Source organism: Chiloscyllium punctatum, chromosome 6 (genome assembly GCF_047496795.1).
Source record: "Chiloscyllium punctatum isolate Juve2018m chromosome 6, sChiPun1.3, whole genome shotgun sequence".
NCBI classification, from domain to species: domain Eukaryota; kingdom Metazoa; phylum Chordata; class Chondrichthyes; order Orectolobiformes; family Hemiscylliidae; genus Chiloscyllium; species Chiloscyllium punctatum.
The window spans coordinates 124,133,475-124,151,141 of record NC_092744.1 but is presented as its reverse complement, the minus strand read 5'-3'; the positions used below and the strand labels follow the sequence as shown (position 1 = coordinate 124,151,141).

General features: G+C 42.4%; 1 long non-coding RNA gene across 1 annotated transcript in view; it reads right to left on the bottom strand.

Moving 5' to 3' along the window:
- The window catches only part of LOC140478559 (uncharacterized), a 728,439-nt gene extending 714,908 nt beyond the window's left edge, over positions 1 to 13,531 (bottom strand). The window contains exon 1 of the long non-coding RNA XR_011960816.1: positions 13,478 to 13,531. This is a non-coding gene — a long non-coding RNA (uncharacterized lncRNA). The remainder of the gene's footprint in view (positions 1 to 13,477) is intronic.
- Between the last annotated feature and the right edge of the window lie 4,136 nt (positions 13,532 to 17,667).

Below are 17,667 nucleotides of genomic sequence, written 5' to 3'. Positions count from 1 at the left end.
GAGGAGGGAATAAGTTCGAGACTAGAAAAAAAATAGGTGGGGAAAGATGCGGCAAAAGAGACATCACGATCTTTTCTCTGTGCTGGGTCCAGCTGGTCTGCTGACAATACTGTAGAGATATTGTAGCTGACCTCACCAAATCAAACAGCCTCTCACCATTGTCTTTCCAATACCATGCCCATTAAACACATTGTATTAGTCCATGCCTCTTACTACTTCGTTTTGAAATAAGAACATAAGAGCATCAGAACTAGGAGCAGGATTATTAATCCAGCCCCTTGTACCTGCTCTGCCATTTGATACAGTCATGGCTAATCTCATTTTGGCCTTAACACCAATACTGCCAGCTCTCCTTAATTCTTCAACCCATTACTAATTAATTACCTGTGTGTCTCCTATTTAAATTTACTTAATGTCCCAGAATCCACATTGTTCTGAGGTAGTGAATTCCACAGATTCAACATCCTCTAAGAGAAGTAATTCATCCAGCTTCCCCTTTATTGTAAACTTACGACTCCTCATTTTAGGTTGAACCATCTTCTCTGCATCTACTTGATCAATCCCTAGACCATTTTATCGACCCTCAATGATACCACCTCTCATTCTTGGGCTGCAATGAATATGAATGCAAATAGTGATTGTAGTTCAGTTTGTGACATTTTAATAACTGTGGCAGATGATGTTTGTTCAAAACTGAGCTGGACAGTTAGTGCTTTTCAAATAAGAAATAGTTGATGAGATTAAGTACATTAATATATTGGAGTTTTGTTTTTAGGAAAACTTACTGTTGGGAGGATTTGGTTCAGGGAATATTGCAGTCAAAGCTGTGGAAGGTTAACTTCCACCCATGTGTGAGGTAGAACACTGTGATCAAACGAATAAAGAGACCATTTCCTCTTTGGAAATATGTCCTTAAAAAGGCAGAGGGATCTGTAGATAGGAATGAGTCACTGACAGTAAATGGCACCGGTTTGCGAGGTTATTTAGAAAAGTAGAGCATGGCTTTATTTCTGGGTTGACAGAATGGAAATGTGTTAGATATGTGTAGAACCATGGACAGATCACCCTTGGAGCACTGCAAATAGTTCTAACCTTCATACTGTAATATGGATGTACAGGCAGTAGGAAAGACAAAAAATAGTTACTGGAATAATATCCAAATTGAATTTGAATTCATCAAGTAAGATTGGACAGTCTAGTCTCATTGAAAAAGAGTGACATGGTCCAGTTACGTAGGGGTTTGATAGAGTTAGAAAATATATTTCTGCTTGTGAATGACACTATTCCCTGGAGCTGTTTATATAATTGTAGTCACTATTAAATTCAACGGGGTATTTGCACAGGGCGACAAAGTCTTTACCCAGAAAGGGGTTTGAATGTAGAACTTACCTCATCAGAAATAATTCAAGCAAATAACAGATGAATTCAAGGAGGAGCTTGGAATACACGAAAACAAAGAAAACTATGTTGATGGGTTTAGGTTGAGAAGGAAGCCTGTGTAAATCAGAAATACTGAGAACATGTTTTTGTGTCCTGAAACTATGCATCTGTGTTGATCTGTGACATTTCTATAGTAGCAGCTGCGGCGTTAATAAGTCAGGGTGGCAAGGTGGGTCAGTGCTTAGCACTGTTGCTTCACAGCACCAGTATTTGAAGTTCGATTCTAGCCTCGGGTGACTGCCTGTGTGGAGTTTGCACATTCGCTTGTGTCTGCATGGGTTTTCTCCCGGAGCTCCAGTTTCATCCCACAGTCTATATATGTGCAGGTCAGGTGAATTGGCTATGTTAAATTGCCCATGATGTTAGGTGCAATAGTCAGAGGGAAATGGGTCTGGGTGGGTTCGTTTTGGAGGGTTGGGGCAAAGGGCCTGTTTCCACACTGTAAGAAATCTAATCTAAAATAAGACAGCTCACCCTTATCATTTTTGGAGAAAATAAGAACCTCTGGCCACACAAAGGGAAATGGCCCTATTGAGAAGGTGTTTCAAATAGTGGCCAATGACTTGATCCACAGAGACAGTGTGCCTTCATTACCTAGTGAGAAAGGTGAATTCTTTAACCAGAAATGATGTTTTGACCTTCCACTGATCTCATGAATTAAACGGGGAAATGTGTGTCTTTGGTTAGATGAATCGAATCAATCAAATCGATTGCTACGTTAGCACTCATTCCCTACCCAAAGGATATGTGGGTCAAATAGGCACATGTCTTGCAGTGATTTATTTCAAGACTCCTTTATTCAGTCATGTGCTTCAGCTATTCAATCGCAGTTCCTTGTGCTTTCCCTGGATCTGTGGGTTGTGCATAAGCAATCTTAACAATGTGTGATTCAATATCAAAGTTGTGTTCAATCAATAATTGTAACCCCACTCTGCTCCTTGAGCAGATAATTAATCCATGGATTCTAGCTCAGCCCTTAACTTCAAGTTCAAGTTCTAAACCTTTCACTGAGCAATGGAAAATAACAAAAAAGCAATGTCAATCATTTATTGTCTCTCCAGACTCTGCTTCTGTTGCCACTGAGTACACCCATACGTTCGACGAGTCAATGACTAAAGATGAGATTGAAGAGAAATCCTTTCGTTCCCTTCTGCCATCAGAGAGCCATCACCGCATTAATATGGGGAAGAAACGCAGCCAGCAGAATGATTCAGATGAGGACATAGTGCGGATCAATCGGCTTCTACTATGGTTTAAGTTGAGAGGTGGTGCCAATTAGTGGGATCTCAGTTCTTAGAATAGTTGTTCCTCTCCATGCTCGAGGTATCTTGCCATGAGATTCAGATGGAGAGGATGAGGACCATATGGTGAAACGAGTATAAGCCAACAGTTGGACGAGGCCTGTGGTTTTGAAAAAAAGCGAGTACTACTCGGTAACAATGTGCCCAGAGGTTATACAGCTTGAAGAAGAATAAATATTTCACATTGTTCTTTGTGATTGAGTTCCCATGTAGTAAAGACGAAGAATAATATTTACTGGGATTCCTTGCTCACCCAGTCAGGTAAACACAAGCTAAATTTGACTGCTAAGAATGTCCCTGAATTTACACCTTGCTACTTTCCATTAAGGGTGGTAATAAGATGCAAAACACAGGGGGAGTTGCAGAGGAATTTGATTTGAACAAGAGACATTTGTGCAGATAATAAGAGATACTCGAATTGGAAAGATATGGTAAATGCTATCCCGCATGGATCGATGTTGGAGCCCTAATTATTCACTATTAATAATGAAAGGAAAGCCACATTCAAAATTTGGTGCCTCTTTGCAGATTACTGCGATTCGAAGTGTTGGTAGATGGAAGCATAGCATTAGAAAGCAATCTTGATAAATGAAGTAAATGAAAAAAAAACAACAACAGATGAGTTTGTGTCGGCAAGTGAGAGGTTGGATCATAATAGGATATTTCTTGATTATGAAAATTGAGAGAGAGTGGAGTCCAGAGAAACTTGTTGGGATTGATCCAGCTGTTTGGTTCATGAATATATCAGAAACAGGTTCAGAAAAATGATCAAGGGGCCAGTGGAATGTTGACATTGATCTCTACAGACGACGAGGTACCAAAGGATTAGAAGTCATGCTTCAGCAAATCAGAACATGTTTAGACCAAGCTGTCAGATCTGGGCGCCATGGTTTAAGAAGAGTATCAGTCTGAGTGAAAGTGCAGTGTAGATTTACTGAAGTGATACTTGGGTTCCGAGGCTTAACTTAAGTATAAAAGTTAAACAGATAAAGTGTTAGAACATTGAGGTTAATATCGGGAAACACTTTTATACACAGAAATTGATAAAGCTTGATAAAGCTCCACAAACAGCGATTGATTGGAAATCATTTGTAAATTTTAAAACTGACATTGGTAGATTTTAAATGAAAATCTTGTAGGATTATGGGACAAAGACAGGGATTTGTCATGATGATGAAGATTACCATGATTTGTGTGAATGGTGGAATAAGTTTAAAAAGCTAAGTAGCCTCCTCGTGTTCTGATGTTGATATAACCATGGCACCCTTATTCTCTGCAAGTACAACTCTTGTTCTGTTTTTCGTTATTTATCAGAACCTGGCAGCAAATTAGTGACTGAAGTCCTGACCAGAAAATGATCAGTATGAGGAACTTCGCCGGTCTTAATGTGTTTCACAGGTGATGAATTGACACAGCCAGCATTTACCAATCCTGATAAATATTAGGATAGTTTGATGGGATCACTTGTGATGCAGCATTATTAGCATGTCAGATGATACTCAAACTACTTTTAAGTGTTGCTGTTGTCTGCACTCAGTCCAGTGTTTTCGTGGATTACAGAGCAAGTTTTACTTGAGTCAGGGGAAGCAGATCACTTCACTCTACTGTTTGTCTTCCTGTCTTTCACTGTCCAGTATTATTCGAGCATGCCCTTCTCGGGGAGACAAGACAGTTTTTCTACATTCACCATGGAGATGGTGCAACGGTACATTGAGGAGGAGGAGCTGCGTGCACCGCACCAGGTGTCACTCTGCAAACTGCGAGGACAAGCCTTGAAGGAAAGTCCCAAACAGCTGGACTGGTTGGACCCCAGAAAAAGGTAAGGAGCTGACCTATGCAGTGATGTTAAGCTTAAAAGCTTTCAAAAATACGATGTTAGAATGTACAGCTACTTCCAGTAATCCTTCCCAGAAAAGGGAGGGAAACCGTTGTCTTTTTTCATTGCAGTCGGGCTGTTGTCCAGAATCGAGATATTCACATCATCGTTCCCCTTATCGCTTTTGTGGATTGAGAAGAATGAAGTCAAATTTGATTTGTTTTTGTTTCAGATTTTTAAGTTCGTTCTTTGAATTTGAACATTTCCAGTAATGCTGGCATTTGGTACCTTTCCCTCGTTCTCGAAATGGTCACGGTGATGAGCTGCCTTGTGCCAATGCAGTCTTGCTGGGTAAACATAAATATATATCCCTCATGTGCTGTTAGGTTTGGAGCTCAGGGTTCTGCAGCAGACTGATGCAAGACTGTTGTCCTAACCCACGGGTCAGGCTCTTAAACATTTTTTTCAATGGATGTCAGCACTGCTGGCAAGGCCAGTGTTGTTGTCCCTTGTTCATTGCACTTGGGAAGTTGAGAGTGAGCCATTTCCTCAAGCATCTGCAGTCACCTGCTACGGGTACAATCACAATGATGATAAGAAAGAAGTATCTAGGATTGTGATCCTATAGCAGTGAAGGAACGAGATATTGCTAAGTCAGGACAGTGTGTGGCTTGGAGAGGAACTTACAGGTAATGATGTTTCAATGTTATCTACTTGCCTGTGTTCTTAAGGTGACAGAGGCCGCAGTCTTTGAAGATGCTTTTCAAGGAGTTTAGTGAGTTGCTGCAGTGCACATAGCTCTCCCTGTTTATTGGTGAAGGGAGTGAATGTACAGGTTGGTGAATGGGGGTGCTGATCAAGCAGGTTGCTACATCCTATCTGGTGTTCTGTTTCATGGGCATGTACTGGGAGACTGGAAGCGAGTTACTTAGTGAAGAATTTTCAGACTCTGACCTGTTTTTGTTGACATAACGTTGTATAGCTGATCCGGTTCAGTTTCAGGTCGAGGTTAACTCCATTGCGTTAATCGTGAGGGAATCAGTAATGATAATACCACTTAATATCAAAAAGATTGCAAGAGATTGTCATTGCTTGGTATGTATGGTGTGCATACCAATCATACTGCCATGATACTGGAGTCACATATGCTAGACTACTTGTGGGCAGAAGATTTCGTTCTTCAAAGACCATCCATGAATAAGTTGAGCTTTTATGGCTGCTTAACATCTTTGTGGACACTTTTACTGACACCAACTCTTTATTTCCAGACTTTCTTTTAAAGTAGTCTTTAAAATTTTGAGCATAAACAATGTCCAGTTGAAATAAATACTCTCTAAATTGAAAATGACAAGCATTAAAGTTATAAAATATCAAGAAGAATTTGCTGTTTAACAAAATCATAAATCCTGATCATTCTCTTTGTGGTTTAGTTGCTAATTCAGCAGTGGTGAAAATGTGTGATTCCCTTGGGCAGATTTACCCAAGTTTGTCTGTAAATTAGAGCATCATTACACCATGTGTAGGGAGCCGTGGTTTAACAAAGAATTTGAACCTCTTGTCAAGAGGAAGAAAAGGCTTATGTTAGGAAGGGATGTGAAACTCAGTTAGGACACTTTGAGTTACAAGTTAACCAAGAAAGACCTAAAGAGAGAGCTAAGAAGAGCCAGGAGGAAACTTGAGATGTCTTTGCCAGATAGGATCAAGGAAAACCATAAAGCTTTCTACAGATATTTCAGGACTAACGGAATGACTAGATAAAGTTTAGGGCCAATCAAGGATAGTTTTGGGAAGTTGAGTGTGGAATCCGAGGAGATGGGGAAGCACCAATTTTTTTTTGTCAGCATTTACACTGGAAAAAAAGCAGTGAGACAGGATTGAGGTTCATGAGGATGTGTTAGCAATTCTGGAAAGAGTGAAAGTATATAAGACCTCACAGCCAGATGGGATTAATCTTGGGATTCTCTGGGAAGCCAGGGAGGACATTGCAGAACCTTTGGCTTTGATCTGTATATCGTCATTGTCTACAGGAACAGTAGCAGAAGTATTGAGGAGAGCAAATGTTGATTCGTTGTTCAACAAGGGGAGTAGAGACAACCCTGTTCATTATAGACCAGTGAGCCTTACTTGGTTTGTGGGAAAAGTGTTTGAAAAGCTTATAAGAGATAGGATTTATAATCATCCAGAAAGGAATAAGTTGATGAGTAATAGTCAACACAGTTTTGTGAAGGTTAGGTCATGCCTCACAAACCTTATTGAGTGATTTTGAGAAAGTGACCAAACAGATGGATGAAGTTAAAGCAGTTGATGTAGTTACTGTGGATTTCAGTAAGGCATTTGATAAGCATACCCACGGGAGAATATTCCACAAAATCCGGAGGCATAGGATTCTGGGGGATTTAGTGGTTTGGATCGGTAATTGGCTAGCTGAAAGAAGACAGAGGCTGGTGGCTGATGAGAAATGTTCATGTAACGAGTGAGGTACCGCAAGGGTCTGGTTTGGGTCCACTGCTGTTTAACATTTTTATAAATGACCCAAATTAGGGCATCGAAGGGTGAGTAAATTTACAGGTGACATTAAAGTTGATGAAAAAGTCGTGGAGAGTAGTGAAAGACGTTGTAGGTTACAGAGGGATCTAGATAAGCTGCAGAGCTGGGCTGAGATGTGGCAAACAGAGCTTAATGCAGAAAAGAGAGAGGTAATTCACTTAGGAAGGAGAAACATGAATAAAGAATGCTGGGATAATGGTAAGATCCTTGGCAATATAGATGAGCAGAGAGATCTCGGTGTCCATGTACATAGATCTCTTAATGTTGCCACCTAGGTTGCGAGGGTTATTAAGAAGGTATACGGTGTGTTGTCTTTTTTATTGGTAGAGGGATTGAGTTTCGGAGCCATGGGGTCATGTTGCATCTGTAGAAAAGTTTCGTGGGGCCGTACTTGGGGTATTGGGTACAGTTCTGGTTACTGCATTATACAAAGGATGTAGAAGCTTTAGAAATGGTGCAGAGGAGATTTTCTAGGATGTAAAATGGTATGGAGAGAAGGTCTTACGAGGAAAGGCTGAGGGACTTGAGGCTGCTTTCATTGGAGAGAAGAAGGTTGAGAGGTGACTTAATTGAGACGTATAAGAAAGTCGGGTTAGATTGGGTGGACAGAGAGAGCATTTTTGCTCAGATGAAGATGGCTGGCATGAGGACACATAGCTTTAAATTGAGGGTTGATAGATATAGGACAGATGTCAGAGGTAGTTTCTTTACCCGGAGTTGAAGAGGTATGGAATGCACTGCCTGTAACAGTAGTGGACTCACCAATTCTAAGGGCATTTAAATGGTCATTGGATAAACATACGGTTGATAATGGAATAATGGAGGTTAGATGGGCTTTTTATTATTTTCACGGGTCGGCGTAACATCGAGGGCCTAAGGGCCTGTGCAGGGCTTAATGTTCTATGTAAGTAGAGTTAATGTTCAAAGGAGATTGAGCTTACATTATATATTTAATTAGATTTCCTTATACTTCAAAAGCGTTCTGTTAAAGTTCTGTTAATCCATGCTTGCTATCGGCAAAGCTTTCAGTCTACATTGTCACTAAAATATACATTTTTTTTAGTATTTTACAAAAAAATACGGGTTTTATAATGATCTGATGTTAACACATTCCAAGCGTATTTTTTACTCCTCAATTTCTGTGTTATCCATTGTTTTTTTTTCTGAATACTGTAAGAGATTTAATTCTTCACTCTGGTTAGTTGTAGGTTAAATTAGTAGTTAGTTGAGTTTTGTTTTTTTCTCTCGGCGTTTCATTTTTCTGTTTGATAGATGTTGGTTATTATTTATTTAAGATTTAATTGTATATCAATGTTTATACATTTTTTTTAAACTTATAAAAACATGTTCAATTTTCAATAAAAATATCTATATAAGATTGGTTTGTCTGCTAATGAGAAACATCGACTTAAAACTCAATACTTTTATTAAGTTGATAATATGTGCACGTTTATTTATGGAGAGGTCAAATCTCTGTAACCTAAACCTGTATATTGAGGAATAACTGCTGCTGCTGAAAATACCATCATTTGTATTCATAGTTATTGCGTTTTATTCTGCATTCTGTAGAAATGACAGCACAAGACATTGAGCCGAATGTATCTGTTCTTCTGTTTTTTCGCTGCCTGTATTCTGGCTCCTACCTGTTATCAGCATATCCTACAAAGGAGTCAAAACATCTTTGCACTTGATCATGTGCATAGGAATGGGACTCGGTTGTTGACCCACTCATCTGTTTGCCTTTAGCAATAATACTTATTTTATAGTAATAATAATAATTTTATAATTGATCTACATCTCCCTGCTTGGTCTGTTTCCCTGAATAATCATTCCCAAAAAAACAAAAAATAATCAGTCTCAAATTTGAACTTTTCAATTTATTCAAAGCCTAATTTTTTTAAATGGGCCAAAGCAGGGAGGGATAAGAAAGGGTAAATATTAGGATTCGCACAGCCCTACGTATGAAAGACCTTTCCTGAATGGTTTGGAATTGGTTTTAAAATTATGACCCCTTGTTTTGGTCTCCCACACCAGAAAACCTCTCACTGCGACTGCTCTCCAAATAGTGCAGTGTGTTTCTTATCCAAATCAGTTTTGATTTACCCCCATTGCCCTGGTATAACAGTCTCAGAATTGAAATGCAATGTAAAAATGTTCAAGAGTGCTAATCTTGATTTGCATTTCAGTGGTTATGATACGAAAATTGAGTTCCATGCAAATGCTGCAGCAATTGTTGTTCCTGGTGGGATTATCAGCGTTACATCATTCTGTAAGCTTTTTTTATCCTCCGAAGAGGATTGTATAAACAATAGAGGATGCAAACAGGCCTTATTAATGCAGCACCATGCTCAATGGTCTCAAAGTGCAAAGAACCCGACACCCTGCCTCACAGTGCCAGGAACCCAGGTTCGATTCCACCTTCAGGCGCCTGTCTGTGTGGGGTTTGTACATACTCTTCATGTCTGCATTGGGTTCCTGCCTCAGTCTACAAATGTGCAGGTTAGTTTAATAGGCAAAGCTAAATTGCCCATAGTGCCTAGGGATGTGCAGTCTACGTGAAATAGCCATGGGAAATGCAGGGTTACAGGAAAAGCGTAGGGGAGTCAGTCTGGTTGGGATGCTGTACGAAGGCTTATTGTAGACTCAATGGGCTAAATGGCCTGTTCAAACACTGTAGGGATTCTTTGATTTGTTCCAATCAGTTCACATCAGTGTTACTGCACCACTCGTGTCTCCTGTCACCTTTGCTCATCTATTACTTTAACCCTCTATTCCTCTATGCCTCTTATCTTGTCTATCTTCCCCTTAAACGTATGAGATTGGACTCAAACATTCCCTGTGCTTCATTTTTGTAATCCTATTCTGCAGAACTTCCATATCTCCCGAAATAAAAACAAATTACTGAAGATGTTGGAATCTGAAACCAATAAAGAGAAAATGCTGGAAAATCTCAGCAAGTCTGGCAGTATCTACAAGGAGAGAAAACAGCTGAGGTTTCGAGTCTAACTGACCGCGTTGACAAAGGGTCAGTTCGATTCGAAACATCTACTCTTTTCTCTCCTTACAGATGCTGCCAGACTTGCTGAGATTTTCCGGCATTTTCTCTTTTTTGGTTCCATATCTCCCTGTTGGACTTCTTGGTGACGACTTTGTGACCACAAGGTATGCTGTTCCATTTGAAAAGAAATATTCTGCTGTATCCAGTCTGTTAAATCCTCTCATCATTTTAAAGAACTCTATCACGTCTCTTTTTGGCGTCCTTTCAGAGAAGAGCGACGCAGCCTGTCAACCCTTTGCTGACATGTAAACTCACACATTTCTGTGGCCACCTTGTCAATCTTTTCTTTGTGCCCGTTTCGGTTCCTTTTTTCTGTTGACTGTCTGGTGATCTGCCAGCACACAGTATCCAAGTGTGGTTTAAGCAAGGTTTGATTCAGGTTTAGCATATTTAATACATAATTAGATGGGGATTATGTGCTACACTACTGGTGCTTTTTTTCTGATCTAATTAATTTAGATAAATGTGAGGTACTGCATTTTGGTAAGGCAGCTTAGGCAGGACTCAATGGTAAGGTCCTGGTCAGTGTTGCCGAAGAAAGAGACCTTGGGGTTCAGGTTCGTAGTTCCTTGAAAGTGGAGCTTCAATCAGACAGGGTGGTGAGGAGGCCGTTTGGTATGCTTGCCTTTATTGGTCAGTGCATTGAGTGTAGGAGTTGGGATGTCATGTACTGGCTGTGCAGGATATTGTTGAGGTCACTTTTGGAAGAATGCATTCAGTGCTGGCTGGTTGTGAAACTTGAAAGGGTTCGGAAAAGTTTTACAAAAATTTTACTAGAGTTGAAGGCTTTGAGCTATTGAGAGAGGCTGAAAGATATTCTTCAAAGTCTATAAAATAGTAAGGGGCATGGATAGGGTGAATAGCCAAGGTCTTTTCCGCAGAATAGGGGAGTCGAAAACTAGATAGCATAGGTGAGAGTGGAAAGATTTAAAAGAGACCTAAGAGGCAACTTTTTCACGCAAGTATGGAATGAGCTTATTCCATGCCAAGTATGGAGGCATGTAGAATTACAACATTACAACATTACAACATTAAACGAGCATCTGGATGGGAATATAAGTAGGAAGGTTTTAAAGGGATATGGGCCAAATGCTGGCAAATGAGACTAGATTAGTTTAGAATATCTGGTCAGCATTGATATATTGGACCAAAGGGCCTGTCTCCAATTTGTATATCTGAGTCTAAATGACCATCTGTGTTTTGAGAATCACCATTTTGTTTCATTGTTGGTTGATGCTCCGAACCCTTGCTTGGTGAAACCCCTTTTTTCTCTCCCATGTTGTTGCACGTGCTGTAATAAAGGTTAGTTAGCTCGGTTGGCTGGATTGCTAGTTAGCAATGCTGTGATGTCAACAGCGCAGGCTCAAATTTCTGCATCGGCTAAGGTTATCCTGAAAGCTCCACCTTTTCAAACTTGTCCCTCACCTGAGGTGCGGTGACCCTCAGGTTAAACCATCACTTTTTCTGTTATGACAGAGCAGCCCTACTGCCTTCCAGGGCAATGGTGACTTTACTTTTACTCAGTAATAAGTGATTAGAAATTTTATATTCTTTATTGTTTGGTGTATTTCCTTTTGGTGACTTTTGATATGAGACCTAAGGGCAGGGAAGGAAAATGTCTGATCATTAAAAGTGGGGATAAAGTAGGCTTACAGGGAGGAGAAAGTAAGGACTGCACATGCTGGAGATCAGAGTCAAGAGTGTAGTGCTGGAAAACACAGCAGGTCAGGCAGAATCCAAGGAGCAGGAGAATTGACGTTTCGGGCATTAACCCTTCACCAGGAATGAGGCTTGTGTGTCGGGGCTGAGACATAAATGGGAGGGGGTGAGGTTTGGGGGAAGGTAGCTGGGAAAGCAACAGGTCGATGAAAGTAAGGGAGAAGGTGATCAGTCAGAGTGGGGAGTGAGGGACGGGTCTGAAGGGCGGTGCCGAGTTGCCAGGGCAGGAAGTGCAAAACATGCACCCACACCACTCCCCTCACCGCTGTCCAAGGCCCCAGTGAATCCTTCCACTTCCGTCAGAAATTTACCTGCACCTCTATCAATGTCATTTATTGCATCTGTTGCACCCGGTGTGGTCTCCTCTATTTCGGATAGACGGGACGCCTTCTTGCGAATCGTTTCAGAGAACGTCTCTGAGTCACCCGCACCCAGCAACCCCACCGCCCCGTGGGTGAACACTTCAACACCCCCATCTAATCCTTCAAGGACATGCAGGTTCCTGCGCCTCATCCACCTCCAAACCGTTGCCAACCGACGCCTGTAGGAGGAACACCTTATATTTTCTGCCTTGAGATCCTGCCACCACAGGGGATAAATGTAGATTTCAACAGCTTCCTTATTTCCCCTTACCCCACATTATCCCAGTCCCAAGCCTCCAACTTGGCTCTTCCCTCCAGACCTGTCCATCACTCCCCCTCTGACTGATCACCTTCTCCCCAACTTTCAACCACCTATCGCATTCCCAGCTACCTTACTCCAACCCCACCTCTCCCATTTATCTCTCAGCCCCGCGACCCACAAGCTCCATTCCTGATGAAGGGCTTATACCTAAAACATCAATTCTCCTGCTCCTTGGATGCTGCCTGACCTGCTGTGCTTTTCCAGCATTACACTCTCGACACTTGCCTTCACTTGCCTTAACCTGTTTTAAATATTATTTTTGCTAGAACGCTGCACTTAACTTAACACTTATTCATTAATTAATCATGAGGGGGAAACAGCTTTGTCATTTTGCAGCAATGTAATGGAATTTCATGACAATCCAATTTAATTGAAGACCTCTTTGTCTTACACAACGTGATGTGAAAGTTTCGATATAATGGCCTTGATTATACGGTAGACTGTAAAACATTTCTGAATAAAATTTAGCCGAATTACTGGAATTATTGAAAAATCATGCAGAATTTTAAATATAAATTATATTTGTTGTGTGAATGTTGTAATACTGGAAAACTAATAGAAACTAGCACCCTCTCCCAGGGTGAATTAAATATCACTGGAACTTTGTAATAATTGTGTTCATGTAAAACTTTAAAGAGGCTGTTCAAAATTCCTTTGTGATCTAGATAAGCAATTGACAGGTTTTAGAAATATTTGACTTTTTTTCCTGTTAGAAGCATAAAAAGCAAGTGTTGTAGTAAGCCACTTGAGCCTGCTTTGTCATTCAATATGATCATGGCTGATCATCCAAATGCAAACCTTGTTCAAAATTTCTCCACATACCATTTGATCTCTTTAGCCCTAAGAACCCTAAGAAGCCCTAAGAGTGCGAGCAGCAGCTAAGGTAGGACTGTTTGTTTTAAAAGTACTTACCGGTAGCGGGCAGCGGTGTTTTTTTTCACTCTCTCTTCACAGAAAGAGCGGGAGCAGCAGGGGGAAGTGACGACGACCAGAGAGGCAGCCGAGACCCGGAAGCAGGTAGAGCGTAAGCTTACCTGGGTAGGTTTGTTTCCCCTTTAAAAGCGCGCAGCTGAAGAACCCGAGGCACTACGGAGGTAGTGCCTCCCACCCGCCCTCCTCCTCTAACCTAATAATAAGATCCGTTGTGGTAAGTAGGTAAGTGCTGAATTTTGCTTGTTGTATTCTTTAGACCCAGTTTTGTTTTAAAATAAAAGTTAGCTTTAGAGGGATGGCAGTGAAGGCAATGCAATGTTCCTCCTGCAACATGTATGAGGTGAGGGATGCCATGGACGTCCCTGCTGATTACACTTGCAGGAAGTGCACCCATCTCCAGCTCCTCCAAGACCGTGTTAGGGAACTGGAGCTGGAGTTGGATGAACTTCGGATCATTCGGGAGGCAGAGGGGGTCATAGATCGGAGCTATAGGGAAGTAGTAACTCCAAAGATGGCAGATAGATGGGTGACAGTGAGGGGGACTGGGAGGAAGCAGCCAGTGCAGGGACCGCCTGTGGTCGTTCCCCTCAAGAACAAGTATACCGTTTTGGATACTTGTGGGGGGACGACTTACCAGGGGTAAGTAACGGGGCTCAAGCCTCTGGCACGGAGCCTGTCCCCGCTACTCAGAAGGGAAGGGTGGAGAAGAGCAGAGCAATAATAATTGGGGACTCGATAGTTCGGGGCACAGATAGGCGGTTTTGTGGGAACGAGAGAGACTCACGTTTGGTATGTTGCCTCCCAGGTGGAAGGGTACGTGATGTCTCTGATCGTGTTTTCCGGGTCCTGAAAGGGGAGGGGGAGCAGCCTGAAGTCGTGGTCCATATTGGCACCAATGACATAGGTAGGAGGAGGGCTGAGGATGTTAGACAGGCTTTGAGGGAGCTAGGTTGGAAGCTCAGAGTTAGAAGGAACAGAGTTGTTGTCTCTGGTTTGTTACGCGTGCCACGTGATAGAGAGTAGAGGAATAGGGAGAGAGAACAGTTAAATGCGTGGCTACAGGGATGGTGCAGGAGGGAGGGATTTTGGTACTTGGATAACTGGGGTTCTTTCTGGGGAAGGTGGGACCTCTATAAACAGGATGGTCTGCACCTGAACCTGAGGGGCACCAGTATCCTTGGGGGGAGGTTTGCTAGTGCTCTTGGGGGGGGGGGGTGGTTAAACTAACTCTGCAGGGGCATGGGAACCCAGACTGTAGCTTTAGGGTGCAGGACCTGGAGTGTAGGGAGGATAGGAATATGGCATCAATCTTAAAGGAGGGTGCCTGTAAACAGAAGAGTGGCTTGAAGTGTGTATACTTTAATGCCAGAAGTATACGAAATAAGGTAGGTGAACTCGCAGCGTGGGTTGGTACCTGGGACTTCGATGTTGTGGCTATTACGGAGACGTGGCTAGATCAGGGACAGGATTGGCTGTTGCAGGTTCCAGGGTTTAAATGTTTTAGTAGGGTCAGAGGTGGGGGTAAAAGAGGGGGTGTGTGTGGCTTTGCTTGTCAAAGATAGTATTACAGCGGTGGAAAGGAAGATGGACGAAGATTTGCCATCTGAGGTAGTTTGGGTTGAGGTTAGGAATAGAAGAGGTGAGGTCACCCTGTTAGGAGTCTTTTACAGGCCTCCTAATAGTCTTCGAATCGTTGAAGAAAGGATTGCGAAGATGATTCAGGAGAAGAGTGACAGTAATAGGGTGATTGTTATGGGAGACTTTAACTTTCCTGATATTGATTGGGAAAGCTATAGCTCAAGTTCGTTAGATGGGTCAGTGTTTGTGCAATGTGTGCAGGAGAGTTTCCTGACACAATATGTAGATAAGCCAACAAGAGGTGAGGCCATACTGGATTTGGTTCTGGGTAACGAACCAGGCCAGGTATTAGAACTAGAGGTAGGTGAGCACTTTGGGGACAGTGACCACAATTCGGTGATTTTTACTCTAGTGATGGAGAGGGATAAGTGTGTACTACAGGGAAAGAGTTATAGCTGGGGGCAGGGAAATTATGATGCGTTGAGGCATGACTTAGGATGTGTGGATTGGAAAAGTAGATTCCAAGGCAAGAACGTAATTGAAATGTGGAACTTGTTCAAGGAGCAACTATTGAGTGTCCTTGATAAGTACGTACCTATCACGCAGGGAGGAAAGGGTCGTGTGAGGGAGACGTGGTTTAATAAGGAGTTGGAATCCCTTGTTAAATGGAAGAGGGCGGCCTTTGTAAAGATGAGGCGTGAAGGTTCAATAGGGGCGATTGAGAGTTATAAGGTAGCCCGGAAGGACCTGAAGAGAGAGCTAAGAGCAGCAAGGAGGGGACATGAAAGGTCCTTAGTTGGTAGGATTAGGGAAAACCATAAGGCTTTCTATAGGCATGTTAGGAATAAAAGAATGACTAGGGTAGGAATAGGTCCAATCAAGGATAGTAATGGGAAGTTGCGTGTGGAGGCTGAAGAGATTGGGGAGGCACTGAATGAATACTTTTCGTCAGTATTCACTCAGGAACAGGACATTGTTGTCGATATGAATACTGAGGCACGAATAAGTAGAATGGATGGCTTTGAGGTATGTAGAGAAGAGGTGTTGGAAATTCTGGCAAGGGTGAAAATAGATAAGTCCCCTGGGCCTGATGGCATTTATTCTAGGATTCTCTGGGAAGCAAGGGAGGAGATTGCAGAGCCATTGGCCTTGATTTTTGTGTCCTCTGTGTCTACAGGAGTAGTGCAAGAGGACTGGAGGCTAGCAAACGTGGTTCCCTTGTTCAAGAAGGGGAGTAGGGATAATCATAGTAACTATAGGCCAGTGAGTCTCACTTCTGTTGTGGGCAAAGTCTTAGAGAGAATTGTAAGGGATAGGATTTATGCACATCTGGATAAGAATGATGTGATCAAGGATAGTCAGCATGGTTTTGTGAAGGGCAGGTCGTGCCTCGCAAACCTTATTGAATTCTTTGAGAAGGTGACTAAGGAGGTAGATGAGGGGAAAGCGGTAGATGTGGTATATATGGATTTTAGTAAGGCGTTTGATAAGGTCCCCCATGGTAGGCTACTGCAGAAAATACAGAGATATGGCATTGAGGGTGAGTTGGAGGTTTGGATTAGGAATTGGCTGGCTGGAAGAAGACAGAGGGTAGTAGTTGATGGCAAAGGTTCATCTTGGAGTGCCGTCACTAGCAGTGTTCCGCAAGGATCTGTTTTGGGACCATTGCTGTTTGTCATTTTTATAAATGACCTGGAGGAGAGGCTAGAAGGTTGGGTAAGCAAGTTTGGGGATGATACGAAAGTCGGAGGAGTTGTAGACAGTGAGGAAGGATATGGCAGGTTACAGCGGGATATAGAGAAGCTGCAGAGCTGGGCAGAAAGGTGGCAAATGGAGTTCAATGTAGCTAAGTGTGAGGTGATTCACTTTGGTAAGAGTAACAAAAAGATGGATTACTGGGCTAATGGCAGACTACTTGGTAGTGTGGAAGAGCAGAGGGATCTTGGTGTCCATGTACACAGATCTCTGAATGTTGCCACCCAGGTAAATAGTGCAGTGAAGAAGGCATATGGCGTACTGGCTTTTATTGGTAGAGGAATTGAGTTCCGGAGTCCTGAGGTCATGCTGCAGTTGTATAAGACTCTGGTGCGGCCGCATCTGGAATATTGTGTGCAGTTTTGGTCGCCATACTATAGGAAGGATGTGGAGGCACTGGAACGGGTGCAGAGGAGGTTTAGCAGGATGTTGCCTGGTATGGTAGGAAGATCCTATGAGGAAAGGCTGCGGCACTTGGGGTTGTTTTCATTGGAGAAAAGAAGGTTTAGGGGTGACTTGATAGAGGTGTACAAGATGATTGGGGGTTAGATAGGGTTGACAGTGAGAACCTTTTTCCACGTATGGAGTCAGCTATTACAAGGGGGCATAGCTTTAAATTAAGGGGGGGTAGATATAGGACTGATGTTAGGGGTAGGTTCTTCACTCAGCGAGTCGTAAGTTCATGGAATGCCCTGCCAGTAGCAGTAGTGGACTCTCCCTCTTTATGGGTATTTAAGCGGGCATTGGATAGGTATATGGAGGATAGTGGGTTATTGTAGGTTAGGTGGGCTTTGATCGGCGCAACATCGAGGGCCGAAGGGCCTGTACTGCGCTGT